General features: G+C 48.7%; 1 long non-coding RNA gene across 6 annotated transcripts in view; it reads right to left on the bottom strand.

Moving 5' to 3' along the window:
• The window catches only part of LOC102553680 (uncharacterized), a 29,502-nt gene extending 3,590 nt beyond the window's left edge, over positions 1-25,912 (bottom strand). The window contains exons 1-6 of one of the 6 annotated variants that reach the window (XR_005491397.2): positions 25,563-25,911; positions 21,623-21,653; positions 21,279-21,424; positions 18,481-18,659; positions 17,636-17,781; positions 171-264 (exon numbers count right to left, since the gene is read on the bottom strand). This is a non-coding gene — a long non-coding RNA (uncharacterized LOC102553680). The other 5 variants (XR_005491396.2, XR_005491402.2, XR_010056317.1 and 2 more) reach the window with 5 other exon arrangements.
• Between the last annotated feature and the right edge of the window lie 1,212 nt (positions 25,913-27,124).

Raw genomic sequence — 27,124 nt, 5'->3', positions numbered from 1 at the left:
ATGAGCAAGATGCAGGTCCCCAGACATTGACCTTACCAAGCTCTAGCACGGTAATAAATAAACCTCTACAATTTATAAAGAACCCAGTCTTGGACACTTCGTTACAGTATCTCATTATGGTTCTCTCTCTATTTCTCTCATTAGGGACACTGAGCTTTTTTTTAATGTACCTTTGGCCATTCATGTGTCTTCTTTGGGGACTGCAATGATCCTCAGTCTGTCATCAAATTTCACATTCATTTTGCTTAGCTCTGGAGAGATGGCCTGAGTCAAACCATAGAGAAATGCAAGAAGTAGTTCAGAATGGAAATAATTGGTGCTCTGGAACAGGCTGTGCTAAGTGTGGCTAGCCTTTCAGCTTTAATATCCTGACATTCTTACAACAGAACCCCTTTCTTTAAAGTGGGAGCCTCTTCCACAGGGATATAGCCTTCCATACAGGCTGTATACAGGATCCAGGTCTAGCTCAGACAAGGTTCCCCACACCCTACAGAAGTAGCCACGGAGAACACAAAGTAGAAAGTACAAGTGCCTGGAAATTTGAATCCAATCAGCTAACAATGTGCAGTCCTGCAAAGCAGCGGCTTGCTTTTCTAGACAGAACCTTAACTTAGCAAACATAATTAATTCCACCCATTGGCCACAATGTTCCTTTCCAGTTCACTTCAATCCAGGGGTCCTCCACCTTGGATACTTATTAAAGCCATTTGAAACACTGTTTTAAAAACATGGCCCAGGGGTTGGGGATTTAGCTCAGCGGTAGAGCACTTGCCTAGCAAGCACAAGGCCCTGGGTTCGGTCCTCAGCTCCGAAAAAAAGAAAAGAAAAAAAAAAAAAAAAAAACATGGCCCAATCTGAATAAAAATGGGTGGGGGAAGGAGTACAGGTTTCTCCGCAGAGCTAGGAACCATACTTAGGCTACCTAGAGGACTCCTGCTCCAATCCTGTGCCCGCAGCATGGATTCCTCTCCCCAAGCAAGATAAGTCAGAGGCTTTCACTGTGTGTTTAAATGTAATCTTCCCTAGCCTTCTCTTTCCCACACCAACCCAAGGGGAGAAGTGCAGAGATGAGAGAGCAGGGGAACCTGGGAGTCAGAAGGAGGTGGAGGTGGGATTCTGGCAAGCAGAGAAGGCATAATACCAACCCGAGAACTATAAACTAGGGTGCAGCTACCAAATTACCGAAGTGGAACATTTTTGTTACAAGGTTTATGTTAACTTTGCTTGGGATTATTTAAAAACAAAAACAGGGGTTGGGGATTTAGCTCAGTGGTAGAGCGCTTGCCTAGGAAGCACAAGGCCCTGGGTTCGGTCCCCAGCTCCAAAAAAAAAAAAAAAAGAACCAAAAAAATAAAAAAATAACAACAAAAACAAAGACCAGCATGTTAATGGTTTTACAAATCCTGAGAAAACAATGTTTACATTTCAGAAAAGTTTCAAAGAGAGTAAACAAAAACAAGAAAAAGGAGTGGTATTCAGAGAGCAAAGCGAGCCCTGTGATTACATCATTAACTTCTATTGAAAATAGTTTACCTCTTAGCTGTTCTTAAGCACAGTGTCTTTTCCTGGGCAATTCGGTTTTGTTCTCTTTCTCCCTATCACAGACTCAGGTGGCCAGCCTGACTCAAAACAGAGGTTTTGGATAAAACCTTTAGACCAGTGGTTCTTGTAACCCCTTTGACAAACCCCTATCTCCAAAAATATTTCCATTGTGATTCATAACAGGAACAAAATTACAGTTATGAAGTAACAACAAAAATAATTTTATGGTTGTGGGTCACCACAACATGAGGAACTGTATTAAAGGGTCACAGCATTAGTAAGGCTGAGAACCACTGCTTTAGCCAAACATGCTTGGGTCATGTAGGCAGGCCAAATCCCATTTCCAGGGCCAGCTTTTTAGTAGAGTAAAACCTCACATGACCATTTCCCCAACATTACTAAGTCCCCAAAGACATTTGGATCTCTGTAAGACTGAACCCAGAAATCTGAGTGGGGGGACAAGACAGTAAAGAAAGCTTAGTCATAAGGGAGTTTTAGGAGAGGAGAGTGAGCAGAGCTTAGAGATAAGAGATTTTTAGTTCGTTTGCTTGTGCTGTGGTAGAAGTTGTCACAGTATGTGAAGATTGGGAAATCAATGTCCCATTTCTTGGCCATTAAGACTGAATATCAAGCTTATACCAAGGCCAAGCCATAATACAGTGAGAAACCAGACAGTGAGACTCAATGTTATTGGAGTTTGAGGAGGGCAAAATATTTAAGAAGGCAGGTGGGAGAAGACTATAAGTCTAATTTTGAATGGGAAAAGCCCATGATTCATTTGAAGTAGGGGTAAAAAGCCTAGATGGAGCCCTGGGAAGAGAAGGGGTATGATGTGGGGCACAGTGTAACCCAGGATGTCCCCAAAGGGTGAAAGGCTTGTCGGGGAGATGCCCCAAATCACAGTGAAGAGACTTCCTTTTCAACGCGATGGGCACCCAGGAGGGCATAGGGAGGCTTCCTTGTAAGACTGGAAGTAAGTCTTAACTACCAGGAGACTCCCCCAAGTGAGACACGAGAACGGAGTTCGATGCAAACACAAGAGGTTTATTTTCCGACGTGTCAGAGTCGACTTTCAATCAGTCCTTTGTGGCTAGTGACTAGAAGGTGACCCCAAGTGGCTATAACAAGCAGCTCTTATACTTTTTAGGGGTACAGGTTGCATCAGCAAGGTTACAGTTTAAACTGATTGGCTAAGCACATTGACCTTTGAATCTATAGGCTAGCAAGCACATGACATACATTTGAACTCTATCTGGGACCAGAGGGTCAGGTGACTATCGGTCAGTACATTCTGTGGTTTTTCAAGAATGTCCCTGCTCCTCCCGAGAACTGTGGGTGGAGAATGGTACTTGGCCTAATCTTGACCCGAGGTGGTGGGTGTAAAGCTGGCGAAAAGCCCTTAGGGTCCTTCACAGGAACTCCATAACCTATCTTACACTTCGGTAAGAACTAGGGTCCCTCAGCCTGACACACCAGTGTGACTTTTGTGGAGCAGGCTCCATTGAACCAGTGAGGGACGTAGAGAGAGACAGAGCAGGCATCTCTGAGAGAACACTTACGTGTGCAGGCAAGGAGAGACAAGAGGGTAGAGCATGTAGAGGAGAGAACTGGCCGGAGAGGCCATCTCTAAACTTTAGAGTCAGTATGGTAGTGGCAGGAACCAGCACCGGCAATGATCTCTGCCCAGGAAGATCAAAAGGCTTACATTAGGTGGGGCAGAGCCCATGGGTTCCCAGTGTTTTCCTCCCAGTTTTTGGCACCAGATATAAATGAGGGTGCAGCAAAACCACCAAATTGGACCACCCTGTGGGTAGAAAGGTTTATTGGGGATTAAACTGATGAGCCTATCTCTCAGGGGACAGAGAGAAGCAAAGGGGCAGAAAAACAAGCTGGTTTTGTATGGCTGTCAGCAGGGGAGGGGTCTTCGAGCTATTACAGACTGATTGGATTACCCAGGAACTAGATTCCCTTGCCCAGGGTACTGCCCTTCAGGAGGTCCTGGTAAACAGAAACCTACCATGTAAGATTCCCGTTGAAACCTGGTCAGGCTTCTCTTTGTCCAATTCCAGACCTTCTGTTTACCTGGTCAGAGTCTTTCTCTTTAAGATATTGTCACCAACAATACCATTCTAGGAGCCCACTTTGGACTTAATAGGGACATGTCCTGGCAGCAAGGTCCGTCCCTGTGTCAGACTGACACTTGTGAGAAGAGACTAGCCTCGGCTCTCCCAAAGAACTCAGAAGATCAGCCATCAATAGGTAAGCCAGACGGAGTGTGCACAGAGCTCAGGACGGGAGCATGTCAGCAGCTGGCAGACTGGACCCCACCGGCATCTAGACCCCCATCTCTCATACAGAATAGAAAATGAGAAACTTGCCTCAGCAAAACAGAGAATTGCTGGGCATGGGGACACGGGCCTAGAATTCCAGCTACTGTGAAAACAGACAGGGAAATCACTATTCCAAGGGTATTAGGGATACAGTATGAGGTCAAGGCCAGCCAGAGGCACCTGGTAAGACCCTGTCTCAAAAATAAAATAAAATATTGAAATGGCTGAGGTGCAGCTCACAATGGGAGGGGGTTTGCTTAGCACATCTACGGTTCTGATCCCCAGAACCACAAAAAGGGAGAGGTCTCTCCAGCCCATAGACTAGTCCTGCCTCCCCAACAAACACTGGTCTGGGAAGCACAACTATGAAACCATAGCTACAGAAGGAGCCCTAGACTGGACTCAAGGCTGACCTGACCCCTACTCTGGTTCCCTCCAGGTCAGGCCTGGCCTCCCAGCCCTCTAGCTTTCCTCATCTATAGGGCAAGAACTGAACTTCCCTAACTCCAAGGTCTTGCTCTCTGCCCTAGGGCCTTTTCTCTCCAGTCCTCTCTCTCTCATTCTAGAACAAGCAGCTATTTCAGGGATAACTCCCAGAACTAAATACCAGAATCCTGAGGGAGATGGATGCTCTCTATAGGGCAAGTTCACCTTCCATCCCCAGACAGCCCCAGGGATGGGCTGAGCCCTAGTGAGTTCTTTCCTCCTGGCTGCTGAGTGTCTGGACTCCCTCCCCAGACTGAAGCTCCACTTCTTGCCTCACTCAGGAAGCAAGAAGTGCCCTGAGAATTAAGCTAACAAGCATCCACCCCTACTGGCTTAAAACACAGAGAGCATGAAGCACAAAAGAGTATTCAGATTACAGGAGAGTTCTAGAATTCCACTCTCCTCACCCAGGTTCCTTCACATGTTTCCACCTCCTGTGACCACACCCACCCACCCAGCAACAGGGACATCCTACCATCCCTTGTCTGCTCCAGTACCCAGTTCAGGATACCACATTGTTAGGGCACCTTGTGTGCCTCCATCACAACAGTCTTTCAGTGCTGTCATCCTCCATTAGGGCTCTTTAGCATGAGTGTCCACTGGAACTGCCTGGTCAGTCAAGTTGCCAGGGCCAGGGCCAGGGCCAGTGCTAATTGCACCAGACCCAGCCCCAATCTGCTGTGATGGGACCAGCTGTTATTTTCTAAGGCCATTCCGAATCTGATGCTCAGCCACCCAGAGTTGAGAGGGGCAGCTCTTAAAATTCCCATGTGCCCACTCACTCTGTCATGTGTGTCTCTCCGTATGGGGAAGCGGCTATTCGTAAATTAATCTTTAATGACTCATGAATATTGTATACATTTCTTACATCCAGCTCACTGCTTCTTTATCAGTATTTCACCAGAACTCAACAGCATGGCTAAAGGCTAGGCCCCTTTGTAATTAATCCCTCAGTATTACGCTTTCCCCCTTCTCCAGAGCTACAGACGTCTCTTCCTAGAAACATTAGACAATGGGACAGTGTCTGTTGATGATGTCATGGAATGTATGACACTAAGCAGTAAGTTGTTTCTTTAAAGATCTTAAACTGTTTCTTCAGTGACTTGCTAAGCCTCACTTGAATATTTCAGTAGCCTCAAGGTGTCTTATGGAATGGAAATACATGAACTTAGTTACCTATGGTCACATAGGATATTTCAAAGTTTTTGTTCTTGAAAGTCTGGGTCATGTCTATCTTGAGTACAGCCTAGTTAAGCCTCACAAGATAGGCTTTCCATTAATAAACATAGCTCGTTTTTTTTTTCTAGCACATTTTTATATTTAAAAGCGAATGCATTTGAGTGGAAGTAGTCCGTCTCCAAGTGGGAGTGGAGATGTTAGGTTTCATTTTGGTTCACTCTTGTATGCTCATCCCGGACAGCTCCCCTAAGTGGTTCTTCAGACACTCCCCGGCAGCGGGTATGAGGGGACCCATTTCCCTGCATCACTGTCAAAGCCTGACTCACTAAACCTCTGTCTGCCCCTAGAAGTGATGACTGTGGTTTCATTCTTTTCCTTTGTAGTCACATGACAATCTTAATAGAACAGGACATCAAAGTTCAAAGAGATTCCAGCAGTCATGTGCTCTAACCTTGCTGCTTTAAGAATGTTTCTGCTACACAATTTACATGACGTCGTCACAAAAATGTTTTCGTTATGTGTCATCTCTATAGTAATACAGTGAACAGAAGTTAAAATTCCTTTTTTGCATTCTTTTACTTCTCTCTTGCTGAGAGAAGAACTAGGGTTAATAGTTGGCCCATGTAGTAGTATGTGTTCTCATCATGTTACCCCAAATCTGGTTGCAGTGTCCCACACCTAGGACTAAAGGATGCCTGTTCCAGTTGGTTTTTGACTGATCAAATAAAGTTACCATTGGCCAATGGCTGGACAAAGAGACAGAGGCAGGACTTTTAGGATTCCTAGGAAGGGACCAAGAGACCGAGGAAGGAGAAAGAGGGCATAGGAGACAGACCAGGCTGGAAAGGTGCAGGAGGGAGAGACAGTGGACATGTAGGTGCAGGGGGGAAAGTGGCCCCAGGAGGGGCTGCCCATCAGGGTTCAGGGCAGCAAAGAGAAAATATAGATTTAGAGTATTAACTCAGGAATATCAGAGGGGAATGTGTGTTGGCCATGTGGAGTTAGGGAGTGGCCAAGTCACTGAGCTGTTTAAGGTATTTAAAACATAAGGCTGTGTATGTGTGTCTTCCTTTCGGAAATCCAGAGCATTGGGTGTTAGTGAGAGGTGTGCAGGCACCCGCCAGGAAGTTGAGAGCAGATTAATCCAATACCACACCAGACACAGCCAAAGGAGCTATTTACCACAGATTCCTGTATGTAAATACATGAGTACAGTAAGCGGTGGTTTTAAGGTTATTAAATATTTATTTTTAAGGCTTACTTTATGTGCAGGAGAGTTCTGCCTGCATGTATGTCTGGGCACCCCATACATGTTTGGTGCCTGAGAAGGCATAAGGAAGATGTTGAATCCCCTGGAACTGAGTTACAGGGAGCCATGAGCTGCCACAAAGGTGCTAGGAATGGAACCCAGGCCTTCTGGGAGAGAAGCTCTTAACCACTGAGCCACCTCCCTCTGGCAGTAATGGAGTTTTAGATTATTAAGAGATACCTGTGTTTTCCTGAACTTTGTATTTATTTTCTCTTAACAACATGTTTTAGTACCTGCTCCTTATCAGCACACACAGACTTATCCTCTGCTCACACTACTGCATAATTTATAGCCTGAGAGTATTAGTCATCTATCCTGCGTAACAAACTCCCCTCCTGTCTCCAAATTTAGGGGCATGTACAAAAAGAAACAAACCAATGAAAACTCCCTTACCTCACCTAGCTTCGGAAATTGGGAATCCTGGACCAGCTTGTACTGGTCGTTGTGGTCAGGGGCTCTGCAACATTGTAGCTGAGCTGTGAGCAATGGCTACTGTCATCTGAGGCTTCACTGGGGCTAGAGATTGACGTATGAGATAGGATGGCTCACTTGCATGGCTGCAGGCAGTCATCTAAGTTCTGCAGCATGCAGACCCCTTCGGGGCTGCTCAAAGAAAGTTCCCCTACAGCAAGTGACAAGGGAGGGAGATGGAGACAAAGAAAAAAAAAAGAGGAAGCCCCTATCTTTGTGTAACCTAGACCCAGGAATGACCTGTTACTCCCGCCACACACTACTGGTCATGCATAGCAGCTCTGGTTTAGGGTATGAGGGGACCAGGCCTGGGAACACCCTGAGGTGAATGACACTAGAGTCTGCTTGGATGCACACAGGGACTCTGTGCTCTTCTCTCCTTCTCATGGCCGCCTTCAGGCTCTTGTGCTCACAGGCGGCATCACTGTGAGCTCTTGGGCATGTGCCTTGATGCCAGGTTCTTGTAGTACAACTGGTAGGATTGCTGTGAGAAGGGTGACAAGGTCACCCTACTCACTTCCACAAGACCAGGATGGTAACATCAATCACTAGACTTCCAACCTGGTTCAGTTCCAGAGCCACTCCTGTTTGTGGTAAGATAAACAGGAAGTAGATTGTTAGGCTCCCAAACCCAGGATAAGCAGCTGGGGTACCTGTTTAACATATCAAAGCAGACCTAGCTGCCAGGTTTTCCCAGAACCCACCAGTTTCTACCAGTTACAGGGTCCTCCTGGCTGGCATACTGCAATCCATTCCCTGAATGGCTGGGTTGCCCACCCTTCTGTAATCCAGCCATTTCAGTTACTCTGTCTCCCCACCCCTTTTTTAAACCTTTTTTAACCCTTCTTATTTCTTGGTCCCCTGGTCTCCCCTCCCCTCTCTCCTCACATGGCAGGCCCAGGGTGATGTTCGCTCTGGACTCAGATGCCTCTGTCTCTGCCTTTTGCTCGCTCTCTCTCTCTCTCTCTCTCTCTCTCTCTCTCTCTCTCTCTCTCTCTTTCTCTCTCTCTCATCTACCATGAGCTTTCTCCTCCACCTTGGAGCAGTCACGCCCTTCTCTTTAATATCTTTTCTTCATTCAGTGATCTTAACAAGTATCTTAATATGTAGCTGCCAGAAATCCCAATGGTTGGTTCCTAGGCAGGAACTGGCATCAGACAGACTGGGTTCAGCCCCGTGACCATGTGTAAGCCACACCTCTCCTAACACTGTTTCAGCTGTGACACAGAGGCTGCAGACACTCCTGGTGATGTATGCGATCTGGCCAGGGGAGTGCTACTGCTTTTAGTCTCCCTATTGAACACATATTAATAGTTCTTCAAGCTCCTCGAGTGAATGAACTCCATTTTCTAAAAATATATTGTGCCCGCTGAGCTCATTTTGCCCCATTTTACCACATTCCCAGAGCTCTGCTTTTTATGCCAGCCATTATTTTGTGGCCTGGGTTTCTTGTTGTGAATGGTTCAGATGTTTGCTGTGTAGGGTGAAGTGTGAAAGTCTTGTGAGACTGCAGCCCTGCCTAGCCCACCTCCTGTGGCAGGTGTGGGGCTAGTCATAAAGGCTACTGTCCCCGTAGACACAGCTTGAATCCTCTTTATGTCACAATACACAGCTTCAAAGGGATCTGGGATGGCGGGATGGGTGGATGGTGGGATGGTAGATGCATGGTTGGTAGAATGCATGAAAGACAAGGGATCAGTTTAACTGTATCAAATGAAATAGCTTCTTCACAAAGAACATTTCTGGAACATTAGAGAATTGCCTGGTCAGACTCGGATAAGAATCCTCAAAGGCCCATGTGTTAAAGGATTGTCCTTAAGGGGACACTTTTGAGGGATGGTGGGATCTTTAGGAAGTGAGGTCTACTGGGATATCATTGGGTCACTGTGTGTGCCTCAGTGTGGCTTATGGGCCCTCTGCATCTTCTATTTTCCATCTTGCTTCCTGGCTCATAGTGTAAGGAGTTTGCTATGCCCAGTGCTCCCACTATTTCCAGCACCTCCGTCAGAGACCTAAATAACGAGGCCACTCATTTATTGACTGGAGCCTCAAAGCATGAGCCAAAGCAGTTTCTCTCCTCTTTAAGTTCACCGTGTGGTTTTGTTGAGGTGGTTAATATGGTCAGATTGTGATATCCAGGTCGGGAGCTCTGGCCTGAATATCTGTGCCAATCCAAAGTTCATGGGCTAAACCTAACTCTCATTATTCTTGTCTATGACCAAGTGGTGCCTTGGGAGGTGACCGGTTATGAGAGAGGAGCCAGCTCTTGCCAGACAGCCCATCTACTAACTCGTTGTTCTTGAACTCGCAGACCTAGAAGAGTGAGCAATGTGTTGCAGTAAATATTAAAAAACTTGCTAAACCTTTTATCCCGCGCCAGTGCCGGCACCCGTGGGGCTGCATGGCACTGTGGGGTACCTCTCTCTCTGTGGCTCCACACTGCCCCCAAGTACTCGCAGACCCAGGCGGTCCTCGAGCCGTTCCAGCGTGGCACCTTGCCACACTGCTTTCACTCACAGTTCCCTTGGCGGGTTGTTACCACATAGAAGAATTTTGTTACAGCAGCCAACCAGACAGACATAGGTGAGCTGTGCATGATTTGGACATCCAGTAGAAGAAAGGCTGGGGGTGTGGGGCAGCAAAGAGAAGTGGGTTAGTGAGCAAATCAGGGCTCGTCGTGATGAGCTTAAGGTGCCCGGGAGAGCCTCAGAGGAAGTGTCTACTCTTACTAGCTGGCTAGCGCATGCTTTTCCCAAATAGCGTTGGGGTTCCTGAGCTTCCTAAGAGAATGTCTGGGACCTCTGCTGTCCTCTAGAGTCCAAAGGCCAGACAAGAACAAAGACATAAAAGGGCTGTGACAAGCATCTCAGGGAAGAGATGTTTCCCTTTCAAACCTGAAGAGGACTGGCATCCGTTACCCACCTCAAGCTTCCGAGAAGGCAGGGAACACAGCACAGAAGCAGCAAATGTGGGTACCCCTGCACAGCCCCACCGCACGCTGGCCAACAGGTCTAAGAAAGATCGTGCCTCCTGGATAGGGGGAACTTGCTGGCCTCACTAGCCATGATCACTTTCTTCTAAACTTGGGGAGCTGGAGAAAGCTTGGACCTTTGATAGTCCAGAGGGTGGTATAGACCTGGAAGGTCTCGGGGAGAAGGGTAGGGCCCTGGGGTGCCCAGCCTGGCCCAGCGTTGTCCACCATGTGGCTTAGCTTGGGGTTCCATACAGCGTAGCCACACTGATGCAGCAGTCTGTCATTCCAAAGTACTTCACTGCGCTTCCTCAGGAAGCGTCTTGCTGAAAGATAAATGTTGTGTGTGTGTGATCAAACAGAATCATATTTATTTACTTTACTTTCGTCTAGGACCGAGCCAGGCCAGACAGGTCAAAGGGCAAGATTATGAGTATTAAGATGGTCTCCAGAGAAGCCTGGAATTTCCTGTAGGCACAAATCTGATAGAAGAAGTTGGGGTCTCCTGAGGGCTATGACAGGGGTTAGGTACATGGCAGCCTTGGGCCCCTTGGCAGGAGGGGGAACCTCCCACAGTGGGGAGGGCCCTCCAGCTGTTTGGGAAACCTGACCATAATTAAGATCACTTTCAGGGAGCAAAAGTACAAACCCAGGGGCATCCAAATACACTTTACCTGTAGACTGTGCCCAGGAGGAGGTAAGGGGAGGAGAAGGTAAGCCTGTGATTTAGCTATGTCAGAGCCACACTTAGCAGGGTCCTCAGGCTTCCCTTGATATATCTTGAAGAAGAGCGCCTTACAAAGCTGCTGAAAACCCCATAACAGGCACCACTGGGGGAGCAAGAGCATCCATGTAGGGACAATTGGAGACCTTTATTTATTGGAGTGACTTAAATGATTTAGACATAAGACTTTCTACAACTCACAGTGTGTCCAGCCTGGGGTTTTTTGAACAACTCAGTACTAATATCTTGACACTCGGGTTGTACTTGACTTTTCTTTTTGCTTGAAACCGACTTCTTTCTGCCTCCATCTGGTTTTGAGTAGGCCCCAGAAGCCGGACCACCCTCAGAAGACAGTAAGTTGGGCCATTTCTGGTGCTTCAAAATAAATCTACCCAGCATTACACAGCTGAGTCACAGGCTCCTAAATCCATCCACATACGCTGGAACCACCACCATGGTGCCAAGAGCACACATCTTGGATTTGAACTTCTCATTTAGTGGGAGGTCCAGAGTTGGGATAACCTTTGTTCATCGGTGTTCCTTCAGAATATCCCAAGGGATACCTGCTCTGGGCTAGGTCCTCACTGAGGGAAGATGTAAAGATGGCTCCTATGCCTCCAGAGTTTCAGCCCAAATGCAAAAGGGGTTGCAAACACCTACCATGAGGTCTGCCTTAGCGGAGAGGGGAGCTTCATGCACTGGGCTATTTCAGCCCTGCTCACAGGAGCACAGCTCAAGCAAAGTCTGAAGGAGAGATGTGTCCCTTGTGCCCAACAGCCCAGTGCAAGGAGCAATCCCAGGAGTCTAGAAAAGAGAAACTCAGGCAGCAACAGGAACTGAGCTCTGCCTTGGGAACTGTGTGAATCAGCACCTGGACAAAGCAGGTCCTTCCCAGGAAAAGCAAACCTAGAGCGTGAACAACTTCCAGCTGGAGGATAAGCAAGGATCAAAGGCCATCCAGTCCACAGCATCAGCATCATACACCATGTCCCTGTGCCCTGGGGGTCACCATCAGATGAGTTGACTTCCAAGAGAGTGGTTAATGGTTAGACATGTACCATTCCCCAACTCTTAGCCCCTGCACTCAGTGCATAGCCTTCTCCATAGACCCACACTACTGGCAGCCACTCTTTGCTGGCATCCAATATTAGTCCTCCCTATCTTCTACAGAACAGTTAGCTGACCTCATAGTCATTCTGGGCTTTGATTGCCCAGAATTTCCTTCAGCAGATGTGGCTATGTGAGTAAGTTCTAAGCAAGAGATAAGTACAATGAAATGGGAGCTTCTGGTTTCTTTGGGAAGCCAGTTATGTCAAATGATGTTTTGCTGGGGCACAGAGGCAAAAGGATGTTTTGCTAGAGCAGACACAAGAAAGGACATGTGATGTTCAGAAGGAATATAAATATGACCCCATAGACAGTGGGGGTTCGAGAAGTGGTTTGCCTTGCTCCAACTCCCTAGTCTTCAATGACTCATGTATTGGTTCGCCTTACATCACATTGCTTAGCTTCACTTGTGGTGACTTCATAGAGAGGAACTCGCCAACGAACTTCTCGTGAGGTTCCTGAAGCTTCTCCAGATTTGGGCCAGTTGGCTAGCCTCCAGGTTTCTTCTAGATTAAACTGCCCTTGCTGGTTCCTGTGTAGTGTCTGCCAAGTGGACTGGACTGCAGCCGCGGACTCACGTTTGGTGTTTGCTAACGATCTGGGTTGAGAACGAAGAGAGGAATCTCCCAAAGAACTATTTCTAAACCGTTCCACTTCTCCCATATTCTAACAATCTTTCTTTTCTACTACCTCTGGTGAACGGTGGGCTAGAAAGGAGGTTGAACCCCTATTAAAGTAAGCTGATAAAAATAAATGCCTACAATACAAACTCAGGCATTTTCTTGTATATTTTTATAGCCTATATGTGGAGGTTAGGGGACCACACAAAGAAGTCAGTTCTCTTCCTGCTATGGTGTGGTTTCTAGGGATTGAACTCCGGTTTTCAGGTTTGGTGACAAACACCTATACCCACTAAGACATCTTGACAGGCCCTGGGGACATTTTCTTAAAGAGAATTGATGTATCTTTCTCTTTCCTTTTTACTCTTACTGATATTGGAATGACTAAAACTGGGGGAAAACATTTGGGTCATAGAGTAGTCTTGGAGATGAAGTCCTATTTAGAAGAGAAAGAAGACAAATGGCAATTATGTGTCCCTGACCCCACGGAGACAAAGACTTGGTCTGTCTTCTGATATTTCCTTAGGAAGATAGTCTCCTGTCTCATTTGAAAACATTTGTTCCTTGGGACTTCTCTAGTACTTATAGTCAAACTTCTTATACATGGTATCATTTCCCCAGGTATCAAACCTAATTAGCCTGCAGGCGACATGTCCAGAGCACCTCAGTGCAAACCAACCTTCCTGTCCCCTGCACTATCACCACCTCGGTGTGAAGTGCAGTAAGGCTGTGCTAGCTGAGCTCCACACAGGTGTTCCCAAGTGAGGCTGTGCGATCTGAGTGTCTCACAGGTATTCACAGGGGAGGCAGGAACAGCAACTTGGTAGCACAATCGTTCTTGTGCTCATTACTTCTGCAGAACAACCCTAAGACTGCACAAACCACGCAGAGGGGATGCCTCCTAGGGCATGACTAGCTGTATCTGAACTGTGCAGGGATACACGTCCCCTCCTGGATGCATCCCCTCCTGTCAACGTTCTGCTGCACCAGAATTTGCTAATGCACCCTGCTTTCCTCCAGAGCTGAGCTCCACAATAAATGCTTGTGGAATCCTTCGGCTGTTAATGCCTGGAGCTCTTTGCCAGAGGGATCGAACTGAATCTCTGCCGCTGGACATTCTGTAATGCAGAGGCATCACAGAGAAAGAGAGGAGCTTGGCAAGGTCCTTCCAGGGAAGTCGTGGCCTGCAGAGGGCATCAGACCAGGGTGGATAGCACAGAAAGGACCTGTCAGAATCTAGGCTCTACACATTCAGTAGGACATGGAGCTTTAGCAGGACAGGGGATAGGGAAAGCTTTGCAGCCCAAGAGCCTTGGCAGGGAAGCCAGGACTAAGAAGGTACAGGGAAAATTCCTGGCCAGCATTCAGTTCCCACCCCACCCAGAAGCCCAGGCAGTCATCCCAGGGAGTGACTTCAAGGCCCCACTACTCTGCCAGCATTACTCCATTAAGTCTCACAGCACTCCCTTGGGTAAGCAGCAATCTCATTTTTTTTTTTATGATGGAGATGGAGGAGAATTAAAATGATTTCTTGGCTCCCTGCTAGGTAGGAGGAAACCTCATTGCCCCAGATCTACAGGATCCCAGCAGAGAGTGAGGGAAGGATTCTCTTTTGGCTCTAAGATGGCCGTTCTCACTCCCCACATTCACCCAACAGCTTTGCACTGGATTCAAAGGCCACACACGGCGCCTCACGGAGAACAATGGCAGCATTGCCTCTTTCAACTGATGAGGAGCTGGATGACCAGAGAAGGGAAGCAATCTGCCCAGGGTCAGTCAGCATTACAGCTCGAGACCCACATCCTTCCTTCTAGAGCCTGCAGTTCATCGGGACCTTACAGTGATGGGCACATGACTGGTCTCCTATGCTCAGCAGCCCCTTGTTTGTGATGTGTCCAAAAGGGACAAAGAGAGATGGTAACAGGCAGAGTGCTGAGCCAGCCACGGGTGAGACCAGAGCAACAGATGTTGGTATTCTGTCTAAGCTCCAACCCCACAGCTACCTGGGAACAGCCAGGTATGCTCTGCCCCACAGTTGCCTAGCAACAGCCAGCTGTGCCTAACTATAAAGGGGGCTACTTGCCCCCTCCTCTCTCTCTTACCCCCTCTTACTCTTTGTTCTTCTCTGTTCTTGCCCCCTTCCCCCTTCCCACCACGTGCTCATGGCCTTTCCTCTCTTCTCTTCTTCTCTCATTAAACCTCTCCATGTGGAACCCTGTTGTCTGGGTGTGCTCTGTCCAGGCACAGGCTGAGATTTAAAGCCTAACAACAGACCTAACAGGAAAGGAAGACAACTTGGCAGGCAGAGATAGAACTTGACTACAGTCACACAGCCAGAGGAGGAACAGACTATGACATACTTTGAGATTGGAGAAGGTGCTTCCGTAACAGATCTGGGAACTCTGCTCCCCTTCGGCCATCTTCCTTTTGGCAAGGAGTCCCTTTAGGGGGTGGCTTCTTGTAGGACAGTGCTGTTCTTGGCCCCTGAAGGTCCTGGCTGATTTTTCAAGGCACCAAACCTTGATCTAGATTCATCCAATGATGTCCATCTCCACCCCCATCCTACTCAGGCCCTCTGAGGGTCCCTCTGACATCTGTGTCACCTGACTGAACATCACAGAGTCACACAGAATAAATGACTTGTGTCTCATTGGACATAATCTCCAGGGCAGGGGCCATGTCCATGTCCCTGGAGCTCCCTGGGTTGGTTAGAGCAGTAAGAAGCTGGGCTAGAGGGCTCTGTGGGCTGAGCATCTATAGTGATGTGCGTAGTCTTGGGTTCTGGTCCCTGCTAGGCTACCTGCTACCAAGGTCCCTGCCACCCCTTGGATAGCAGATCCAGAGGGGTGTAAGAGTGGGCAGATCCCACCAAAGATTCAGTCTGTGCTATTCCTAAGGGTGAAGTGGGCTTTAAGGAGAGGCTCCTGAAGCAACTTCCAGGCCAGCCTTGGACTGTGGGTCCATAAAAGGCCCTCCCATCCCTTTTCAGGAAGACCAGGTAGGTGCCTGACCCTGCCCAGCCCAGCACTCCTAGATTCCTGAATGGCTCTGGCTGTCGCGGTATGGCTCACTGAAGCCGTCTTGTACGCGGCGCGCTCAGTCTCACAGCCCACACACTCTGCCTGTACTTTCCCAACCCAATTCCCACTCCTACCTCCTAGTCAGAATTCGAGGTCCTTTGGGCCTCCGCCTGCCCACTGTTCTTGACAGATGTGTATTTACGTTATTCAAACAAGAATAAAGCCAGCCACAATAGTAATCCTAAAACCAATGAGACTCACAAGTCACGGAGCGTGGTCTCCCAGCTCCGGTCCTAAACAAGGCTCTTTGCAGGGATAATAGACACGGGCTACATAGCCACAGGGGACCCGGAGAGGGACAAGCCAGAGGCAGTGGGGTGTATGTACCACCTCTGCCCCTGGCCTCTTTCCTTGCTTTCTATTCTTTCTGTCTTCCCAATGTTCCGAAGTGTGGGTCGGGAGGGAAAAGAACCGCTCAGAGCAGTGAGCTGTATCACATACATGAAAGAGATCTCTTATTACTTTTTAATTAACTTCAGCCCACAACTTCCTCAAAAGACAGCTCCCAGGACTCCAGAATCTAAGTGCTTTTGAACATGAAATCTGATTTCTCAGATTTCCTCCTCCTCAGGAAAATAAAATGGCAGCAACAGTAAGCCCGCTGTTCTGCCTCCCCAACCCAGCTCTGCTTGTCTGGAAAGCATCATCGTCTTTATCCCTCCATCCCCGAGCTCTTTAGAGACTCCAGAAAGCTGCCGGTGGCTCACAGATCAGTACAATGTCTATGCAACAGAATCAGGAGCTTTAAACACACTCAAGCTTCACCCAAACCAACAACTCAGCCTGGGGCAGGTACAGCCTTTATACAGCCCTCCTCAGTAATTAACGGTGCAGCCGGGTGGGGTCCAAAAGTCCGAGGGGTAAAGGTGGGAGAAGGAAGTCCTTCTTACAGGAAAGTACCTAGCTGATGGCCCAGAAGGACCCAGAGACCTAGCACCCTACCACATGGCAACCACAGGTGGGGGTAGGGGTGGGGTGTCAACTCATCAAGGATGCTAAAGCCACCAGGAAAGGGGTTACCAGGGAACCAGATATCCACACCAACTCAAACATCCTCCCTTGATTTACAAGACAAAGGGAACTTTTTTTTTTTTTTGTAAGAGAGCTGTGGCCATCTGCCTTGGGTTATTAAATCCAGTACCGCAGAGAAAGGCTGCCTCAAGCCAGCTGCCTCTTGCACTGATCCTATGAAAAGGAGGAGGGTCTCACCATCGAGGTAAAATCCTTGCCTAAATCTTCCACTGGATGAAGTATCTGAGCTGTCAGCCATCCTACAGAGGAGCTGGGGCACAGGGCATGTGAGGAAAGGGTCTCAAAAGTGCCCCTGGGCTTGCAGAAGTGTCATCTTATGGGAAGCATTGGGACCCCGGGGGCTCTCAGGAGTCACAGGCAAAAAGACAATGTTCCCCTGCCCTCGAGGTTGCAGCAGAGGTTTTGGGGATGGGAGTGTGGGGTGTGGAGGAGGGTTGCTAGTGATGTCTATCACTTCCTAGGGCGGTCTCAGGGTTTTCCTATGGGGTGAACAGGGTGAAGAGGGGTGTCTCTGGGCTACTTGGCTCTGCCCTTTGAAACTAGCAGTTTCAGAGACCATCTTGAGTTCCTGAGCAATCATGGGCTCCTCACTTCTCCCTACTCTCCTCAGAGTGGCCAGTCAACCCAGACCCAAGAATTCCAAGGCAAGCCCGCCCACTTGCTGGTATGCTCTAGCTGTCGTTGGAAGTTTCCAGAGCCACCCTTGGTCCCTCCTTCCATCTCCTTGCATTCCTTGCCCCATCTTCATGCCCACACTTTGGGAAGAGCAACAGTCCACACTCACATCCAAGTCAGAAGTACTAGGCCTGCAAGCTTCCTTCTCTGCTCATTCTCGCAGAAGCCTTGGATCGCTTGGGAAGCTTGGAACTTTTCCTATGTGTAGAAGCATGCTAGGTACTTTTCTTATGTTGGAGGGACTTCACGTCATGGCTGTGGACACAGGTGCAGACAAAGGAAAAGGGCTGCTTGAGGAGAATATCGTTAGGAGGCCCTCTTCTAGGACTGGAGAGATGGCTCAGCGATGACTCAGTGGTTAGGAGCACTGGCCATTCTTCCAGAGGTCCTGAGTTCAATTCCCAGAATCCACATGGTGGCTCATGACCATATATAATGGGATTTGATGCCCTCTTCTGCCATACAGGAGTATATGCATATAACAAAGAAGTTTATGTATGTGACAGAGCACTCATATACATAATAAATCTTTAAAAACCTCAATATCCTAAAACCTCAATTATGCCTGACTACCCAGGAAGTGAGGGTCTTCCAGGTCCAAGCAGCTCTGCATTTCCCTCTGAGACCCAGGGAGAGGAAGGATCCTATGGCTGGAAGGAGCCTGCCCATTGACAGGAAGACAAGGAAATGATCCCCAAAAAGCTTCTGAAGTGTCTCCTCATCCCTTGGTCCTCCAAGCCTCACAAGGGGCCAGGGTCAAGCCTACTCTCTCCTCCCTATGATCTCCCCCTGCCTCCCACTGTGCCAGGAGCTCCTGGGTCTGTCTTTCCTCAGGATGACTGGTATCTAGAGTACACAGCGGGGACCTGGAAAGCTGCACCTACAATCAGGGACAGAGACAAGGCTTGGGGACTGAGTCATTCATACTTAACACTCAAAACAGAAAAGTCCTACCTGATGCCGTCTCAGGTGAGAGGTGGGGAGATGGTCTTCCACAGAGGAGGGGTTTCAGGTTAGTTCATCTTTGCCAGTTCACCCCTGACTGCTGGGGCTTTAATTACTCCGTAGGTCTGGCCTCTCTCTGGGTGGTGCTGACCTCTGACCATCTGTGACCTCACCACATGTTTTGCCACCTGCAGAGTGTGAGGGAATTAGTGTAGGACAATCTGTCTCACAGCAGCACCTGGGAACCTATTAGGCACATTTTCAGGCCCACCTGGGACCACGGAACCAGTAACCCTAGAGATCGGGGTCCAACAATCTCTATATCTACACCCCTTCAGAGGACTCCAGCTTGGGTCACACTGTACTAGGCCTCAGACTAGGGCCGTGGTAAGCATTTAGACTCCATCTCACAGTGCTACTGGATATCAGGCCTCTGGTCTCACAATCTTTCTGGGCACTGGAAGGCATGGAGAGACTGTCTTGGGCAAGGCTTCATCTCCTGGTAATTCCTGGAGCATTTGGTAGCTGGCAGCAGGTAAATGTTCTCCTGGGTGTTCACCACGTCACCATATCCCAGGACCACACTGGAAGGTGCTCCAACTGTAGGACTCCTGGGGTGACTGTGTCTCTGACATCCTGTACTCAGGATACATTTGTAGCCCAGAAAAATCAGAGTGGATGATTAAGCTGATGGGGGCTCCATTTCTGGAGAGCAGCTCTCCTTAAAAGTTCTGTAGTCAGAGGATTTTGAGTATGCTAGGAAAAGAAGGAGGAGGGGTTGGAGAAGGAGAGGGAGAGGAAGAGAAGAAGAAGAAAAAGAAGGAGGAGGAGGAAAAGGAGAAGGAAGAGGATCGGCAAAGCACTTAGCAACCTTGGACAAGCTGCACACATACCCCTCTCCCAGGAGGCAATCAGGCCCCTCAAAGCAATGGCTCCCTAGCAAATTAGTCACGCCCGCTTTTCGGCCTGTAATGTCTGACTGAGAACTAGGCATAGTGAACAGAAAGAAAACTGTGTTCTCAAAAATGAACTTTTAGGTGAAAAATCTTATTGGTCACCTTATGACTATGCATAATTGGGTGTGCAAATGATTAAAAGCAGATGCATTCTGGGGAAGGACATTTACAGTAAACAAAGGCTTATATAACTCAAGCCTGTCAATCAAAAAAGGAAACTACCTGTCCCCTGTCCCTTAGCAACCAACTCTTCCTCCTCTTCTTAGCCCAATAAAATAAATTCCCAAATGGTCACCTGGTGCTGGTCACCCAGAGCCCACTCTCTCCTGGGGTTTGTGGCCTATACGTTTGCATTGCTTCTGAGAAAAAAATTCTGCTTGCTTTTAAGTATTTGTGTGTGTGCATGTGTGTGTATGTGGGTTTTCAGTTCTTTAAACAAGACACCAGGCAAGAATCTGGAAACATCTGGCCCCAACAGAGACTAACCGCACCACCACCATGCAGATATAAATTTAACCCCAAGTGCCTGAATAAGCACAAACTATAGTAAATAACTAAAAATAGGTAGGTTTCAAATATTATCTTTGCTTTAAAGGTAAACAGAGGGCAAGGTCTAAGGAAGCAGCACAGTGTAGAACACGCCTAACATCACTGAGACCCAGGACGCGAGCCCCAATACTACATATGTAAGCGATGTGAAGAGACTTAATTGAAGATTTATGCGATTTAATTTTTAATGATGTCGTATCCAGTAAAGAGATGACAAAATTCCTGGGCAAGACACATTTCTCCCTGACAAGAGAACACCCAGGCCACACACCAGAAGGCTCTTCTCCACCGGGGGCAGGAGTTGAAAGGCCACAAGTAACACAATGACAGTCACCCACGGTAAATCCACTCTGCGTGGAAAGGTCAGGGTGGCAAGCTATGTCTAAAGGATATAAAGTTCTATCACATTCATGGCCCCCAAATAATTTCAGTTTTAGTACTTTTGCAGGGTCCACAGTATTAGCTGAGCGCTCCTTCCTGCTTGAACCACAGTCCTCTGGGCTCTTCTGAGCCCCTCTTTCGAGTCCCTGTTAACTAAAGATCAGTACAGAGGTCAGAGGAAATAGCATCTATCCTGAAAACAAAGACTTGCAGTTCCTGTGCATTGAATCAGCTCGACCAAGATCAGTGGCCCATGCTGCAGATGCTGGGGGAGGGCTTTTGTTTTGTTTTGTTGTTTAAACGGGGGATTTCCAAAGCAGATGTTTTTGTAAGCAGCACATTGCCTGGGCAGAAATCCTACATTGTAAACTCATCTGGGAATGGGTTAACAAGCGTATTCCAGCTGTCAATGTTAAGGGCCAAGGCCGCTGACCCAAGGCTCCTGATTCAGCAGTTCATGCTAGCAGGTGTGAGAGCCTTCTGCTCTGAAGCTTCCTGCCTCCTTGAAACTCTTAGCCTGAGTTACTTTCCTCTCACATCCTCTACAATGGTCTCATCCTCAGATCAGCACATCTAAGTGTTGGGGAAGCTGGGACCCGGGACTGATTCTCACTGTTTGCACTCTCTGCTTAGGAACGTTAATCAGTCCTGAAACTTTAAATATCAGTGACTTCTTTTGTCAAATATTTAGTATAAATAGTTTTATTTAAGCCAAAGAGAGAGGCAGGAGGAAGAGAGGGAGGAGGAGGAGAAGAGATAGATAGATAGATAGATAGATAGATAGATAGATAGATAGATAGATAGATACATACATACATACATACATACATACATACATACATAGACTAGATACAGAGATACATAGATAGATAGACACACACACAGACAGACAGATATAGGGAACATAGTTGCAGTACTCACATTGGCCAGTAGAGGGTATCAGCTCCCCTGGAGCTGGAGTTCGACGCAGTTGTGATCCACCTGATATGAGTGCTGGGAACAGAATTCAGGTCCTCTGCATGGGTGGTGCATGCATATTCTTAGCCTCTGAGCCTTTTCTCTAGTCCCTAAATGAGGAATGTCATATATTACCTATTAATTACTTACTGTAGGAAATATGCTATATTATGTATTCATTTATTTGTGTTTGCGTATGTGCATGTGTGTATGTACATGTATGTGTGTTGCACATGCGTGTATGTATATGTGTGTGCACCTGTGTATGTATGCCATAGTATACATGCAGAGAACAGAGGACAACTTACCAATATTGTTCTCTACTTCCGCCGTGTAGTCCTGGGGGATAGAGCATAGGTTATTAACCTTGGTGGCAAAGGCCTCAGTATTTTATTGATATGATTATGTTAATATCTTTCACTCATAGCAAACATCTTTTCTTTCCCTAGTGTTAATGATTCCAGTTTGCTTAGCTTGCTCTTACCATCTGGCTAGGTCAACCCATACCCTGAAAGTCTGTCACCGGAAGGAAGGTTTTGCATGGTTGAACTCATCACTAAACTTTGCCAGTTTTAGTCTCCAGGACTGTCATGCCCAGCTTCCTCCCCCTCCTTCTTCAGCCTTTGCTGCTGTTCTGTCTGCCTGGGAAGCCCCCTTCAGTCTGCCATGACCTCCTGCCCCCTGGACACCCCCTTCAGTTCGCGGTGGCCTCCTGTCTCCTGGGCGCCCCCTTCAGTCCGCAGTGGCCTCCTGTCTCCTGGGCGCCCCCTTCAGTCCGCGGTGGCCTCCTGGGCGCCCCCTTCAGTCCGCAGTGGCCTCCTGCCTCCTGGGCGCCCCCTTCAGTCCGCGGTGGCCTCCTGCCTCCTGGGCGCCCCCTTCAGTCCGCGGTGGCCTCCTGCCTCCTGGGCGCCCCCTTCAGTTCGCAGTGGCCTCCTGTCTCCTGGGCGCCCCCTTCAGTCCGCGGTGGCCTCCTGTCTCCTGGGCGCCCCCTTCAGTCCGCAGTGGCCTCCTGTCTCCTGGGCGCCCCCTTCAGTCCGCGGTGGCCTCCTGTCTCCTGGGCGCCCCCTTCAGTCCGCAGTGGCCTCCTGTCTCCTGGGCGCCCCCTTCAGTCCGCGGTGGCCTCCTGCCTCCTGGGCACCCCCTTCAGTCCGCGGTGGCCTCCTGGGCGCCCCCTTCAGTCCGCGGTGGCCTCCTGCCTCCTGGGCGCCCCCTTCAGTTCGCAGTGGCCTCCTGTCTCCTGGGCGCCCCCTTCAGTCCGCGGTGGCCTCCTGTCTCCTGGGCGCCCCCTTCAGTCCGCAGTGGCCTCCTGCCTCCTGGGCGCCCCCTTCAGTCCGCAGTGGCCTCCTGCCTCTCAGCCCCCCATGCATCCTTTTGTTTTCCTTCCTCATAGGAGCAGTTTCCCTCCAGAAGTTTCCCTGAGATAGCTAATAGGAAACTAATACCCTGGTATTTTCGTCTCTGAAGATGTCTCTAGTCTCTGTTCACCTTCCGTATTCTGAAAGATACTCAACATCCCCTCTCTGGTAGTCTAGTATTTCACGTTAATTTCACGCATGTCATCGTTCCCTGCAAAGCAGGTTCGGCCTCCAGCACTGGGAACTTCTTGTTATTAGTTCTTTGGTAATCGCTTTCCTACTTTCTCGTGTTTCGTTTTCTAGAGTTCCCATTGGACAGAATGTGGAACTCTTTCTTGTCTGGTTTTCAACCGTTGCTTCCCTCTGAATGCTTTCTTGGGGGCCAGGGAGGGTTTCCTTAAACACACTGCCTGATGACCCTTATTTTCTGCCCACTGGATTTTCCATCTCAGCCATCGGTTCTAATTCCCAGGAACCCTTCATGAATCTGACTGTTCTTCATAGGTCCCATTTGTCCCTAATCTTCTTGAGGAAGCCATTCATTCGACATTCTCTTTCCCCTTGTGCATTCTCTTTCCACTTGAGTGAGTTCTCCTCTGACTGTTTGGATCTCTGTCTTCTGTGTGGAAGGTTTTTTCTTGGGTGTCTGATGAACCTTGACCATCCCGTGATGGCCAAATGCTAACAGGAAACCTGGTTGCAAAGACGGCAGGAGACTTGCGGGCCTCTTTGTAGGATGCTAAGTGGGTCCCCTGGTATTTCCACTCAGACCTCCAAATGTCAATCACTACAGGTTTTTCTGGGTGGCTCAGTTCCTACAGAAGGGTGCTTTGAAATACCTGTCAGGGTAAAAGCTTGGCTGTAGTCAAGCTGGACCCCCAGGCGGGACAGCTCTGGTCTTCAGTGTTCATCCTGCGCCAGCTTCTTGCTTAGTCTGACTTCCCTATTCCTATCCAGCTCTCCAACCTCCCAGGGTCATCTTCTTCAGAGAATAAAGTCCCAGTTCCCGGCCTGAGTGGGGACCTCTTCTGTTTGGGGGTGACTTCTAAAGGGTGAAGGGGAAGCCGCGTGGCCTCAGTTCCTGAACCCGACCATACAATTGACTCCCAGAATTAACACATCTTCTGAAGCCTCCCCAGAACCAAGCTTGTTGGGGAGCTGTTTGTACTTGTTCAACAGACACCTCTAATCCCCTCGTCGGTAACAGGACACTCACGAGGCATAGTCACATGTGCCTTTAGTCACAGAACATGAGAGACTGAGGCAGAAGCATCTCAACTTTGAAGCCACCCTGAGCTACATAGTGGGAACCTGTGTCAAAGGGACAGACAGACCAAACCAAAACAGGACACTTGATTTCTTCCCTCCCTCAACATTACTCTTATTCTATTCTTTTCTCTCTTGATAAAGTCACCCTCCAAACTGTCCTAGCCAAAAGCATAAGAGGAGGGGGATGTAGAGAGCCTGGAAGAGCTTCCTCTTCCTGCTTCTATTAGTCAGGGCTAATGGGCTGGGCCCCCCCTTGTCAACACTAATTAAGAAAATACCTACAGACTGCCCTCAGCCCAATCTTCTGGAAACATTTTCTCAATTGAGGTGTCCTTCTCTCAGGTGACTATAGTTTGTGTCAAATTGACAAGTCTAGCCAGCACGATGCTCATCCCAACCCTGCCTACAGCTCTGATCCCAAAAGGCCTGATGCTCCCCTCCAAAATTCTTTCTGCTTTTTCTCTTCCCATCCACCTTAGTCTACCTCTAACCCAAGCCCCTAGCACCTTGACCTAAACTGTTTTATGCCTGCTACCTGGTCTCCATGATGACACTCTCACATTTCCCCTACATAATGACCAGGTCCTTCCTTCCTGCAGCTGAAGAAGCCCTCCAGAACTCAGCTGGGGTGCCCTTCTCTTTATGCCTTGAGCACGCTGGCCTTCTGGTCACCCCCGCAGTATGCTGGAGTTCCTTGTTTTTGTGTCCCTTCTGCCTGTACCCCTCAGACTTGCCAGAACTATCTCCTGTTCATTGCCAGTCCTAAAAAGGCCAGCCCTGACAAGACCATCTAGAACTTTCCAGAACTATCTGTCAAATTGCATTTGGTGTCCTTTGCCACTTCCTGAGATGATCAGTCACCTGCTTCCTTCCTCGTTGTCTCTTCCCAGGAGAGGAAAAGTTGCTGACTGAGCACCATCTCTGCCTTCATGCAGAAGACGTCCATCATGGATGTGGGGGCTGGAGGCAAAGCCACACCCAGAGCCATCCATGTTCGTTTCTCTGTTTACTTTTACTTTTAGAGACAGGGTCTTACTATGTAGTCATTGCTGGCCTGGAACTTGCAGTGTAGACCAGGCTGGCCTCAAACTCATAGGGATCTGCCCTCCTCTGCCTCCTTCCTGAGTGCTGGGATTAAAGAGGCACCCCTCCATGCGTGGCAATGTTTGGTTCTTTTGTTTGGATTTAAACAAAAGGAATGAACATTTCATGTATCTCTAAGTATTTAACATTAGTATCAAAGCATTAGGCTTTGCCAAGGCGTCTTCACACACACATGCCAGGGCTCTCACAGGGCCAGCAGAGCTGGGACTCGGAAGTCCTCTGGCCTAGTGCCAGTTCTACATACGGTGTGAATAACTGCGCCATGGTGAGCCTCAGTTTCCCCTACATGTGCAATGGTGTTAATCATTCCTTTCCTTTCCCTTTTCTTGAGGGACACGGCTGTGAGGCAAAGCGAGGTTAAGAAAATAAAGGGCCCCACCTCCACCAGTGCTTGTTTGTGAATTGTGAGATCCTATGACCCCCGGGGTCAGGAGAAGTTCTCTTCACCATCACCACCCCCACACCAGGAAGGGAACAGGAAGTTTGAAAGGCAGGAGAGCAGTGAGAGTGACCCGCTCACCTCCGTAGTACAAGAAGCAGCCCGGCAGCCTAGAGAGGGCTCGTTCACGGTCACAGATGACATTCTTGGTTTCAAGGAAAGGAAATCACAGCGTGTTCTGGTGCTGGCCCGTGCTGTCACAGCCCCACGGCGACAGCTCCTCCTTTACTTTGCTAAGGTCATAGTCTTCTTCCTCTTTAACAACATCAGCTATAATTTCCCTTTATTTGCTTTCTAAAGCTTTTGTTGATCCCTCAGGATTTTGCCTAACCATGACCACGTGGGAACTGACCAGCACACAAAGCAAACCAGCAGGACTGCCCCTGCGAAGTGTGTCTTCATGGCGCTATTATCTGCTGCTAGCATTGCCAGCATCAGCACAGACCCAGAGGATGCCCCTCCCCAGTCACCTCCCCCTTCCTGGGATGCCCCTCCCTAGTCACCTCCCCCTTCCTGGGATGCCCCTCCCCAGTCACCTCCCCCTTCCGGGATGCCCCTCCCCAGTCACCTTCCCCTTCCTGGGTCTCTGCTCATCTCCATGCTCCACGTGGTCTTCTGTGGTGCTTTCTGTAGGAATCAAGATCACCGGGGTTGGGGATTTAGCTCAGTGGTAGAGCGCTTGCCTAGGAAGCTTCAAGGCCCTGGGTTTGGTCCCCAGCTCCGGAAAAAAAAAAAAAAAGGAATCAAGATCACCATGTGGAAAGGAGAAAGAAGGGCATGGTGGGAGGTCAGAAGCTTTTCCTGACAGCCCAGTCCCCCTCCCAGAAGTGGGCCAGGTACTGGGGCTCAGGAATGGGAGCTGTATGTGAAGGAAAGGCCTGTAGTTCCAGAATCTTGGGACTGTCAGGGGTAAGCAATTGCAGCCAGCACAGGTCCTACCTACTGGTCGTTTCCACCTCATTTCTACTGGCAGGCACCCCACAGCCTTTGCCATGACTTCCCTAGATGGTTCTTCTGCCTTGAATGTATCTCCCCTCGACCGACACTTCAAGATCACCTGTTGCTGTAAAATTATAAAAAATAAAATGCTGTCTTTTACCCCCACTAGGTCCGGCACCGCAGTGCCCCGACATATCTGGTAGATGTCTTCATCTCAGTCAGCAAAGCGTCTCACCTGCTCTGCTCTATCCCCCATCACACTGCCGAAGGCTTCCCTCTGAGCCTGGCAACAATCCCTTTATCCATCCAGTTCCCAAGGCAGGTTGCCGCCATGCCAGACATATATATCTCAATTCTGTGGTGGCCTAGTGTCCCAGCTGCCACATAACTCTCTTAAACTTAATCCGCCACAAGAAAGAACACACAACACAATAACCTCTGATCCCATTGATAAGATATAATTGCCCACCTAGATGTACAAAGCCCTGAACACATCCATCCCTTAAGAACATTCGTAACAACCTGTAAATGTGCAGAGTGGAATCTTAACGTCAGCCTCCATGTTCTCTCGGCCACTTCCTCTCCAGTCTCCTCCTCTTCCCTCAAACTTTTCTCCCGCCCATCCTTCCTTCTCGTCCAATGACAGGCTTTGTTCTATCTTGTACCTGCCTTCACCTGTAGGACATTCTACAACCACCCATTGC

The sequence above is a fragment of the Rattus norvegicus genome, chromosome 11 (genome assembly GCF_036323735.1).
Source record: "Rattus norvegicus strain BN/NHsdMcwi chromosome 11, GRCr8, whole genome shotgun sequence".
Classification (NCBI taxonomy): Eukaryota; Metazoa; Chordata; class Mammalia; order Rodentia; family Muridae; genus Rattus; species Rattus norvegicus.
The sequence above is the reverse complement of the archived record's forward strand: the minus strand, read 5'-3'. Positions and strand labels throughout refer to the sequence as shown.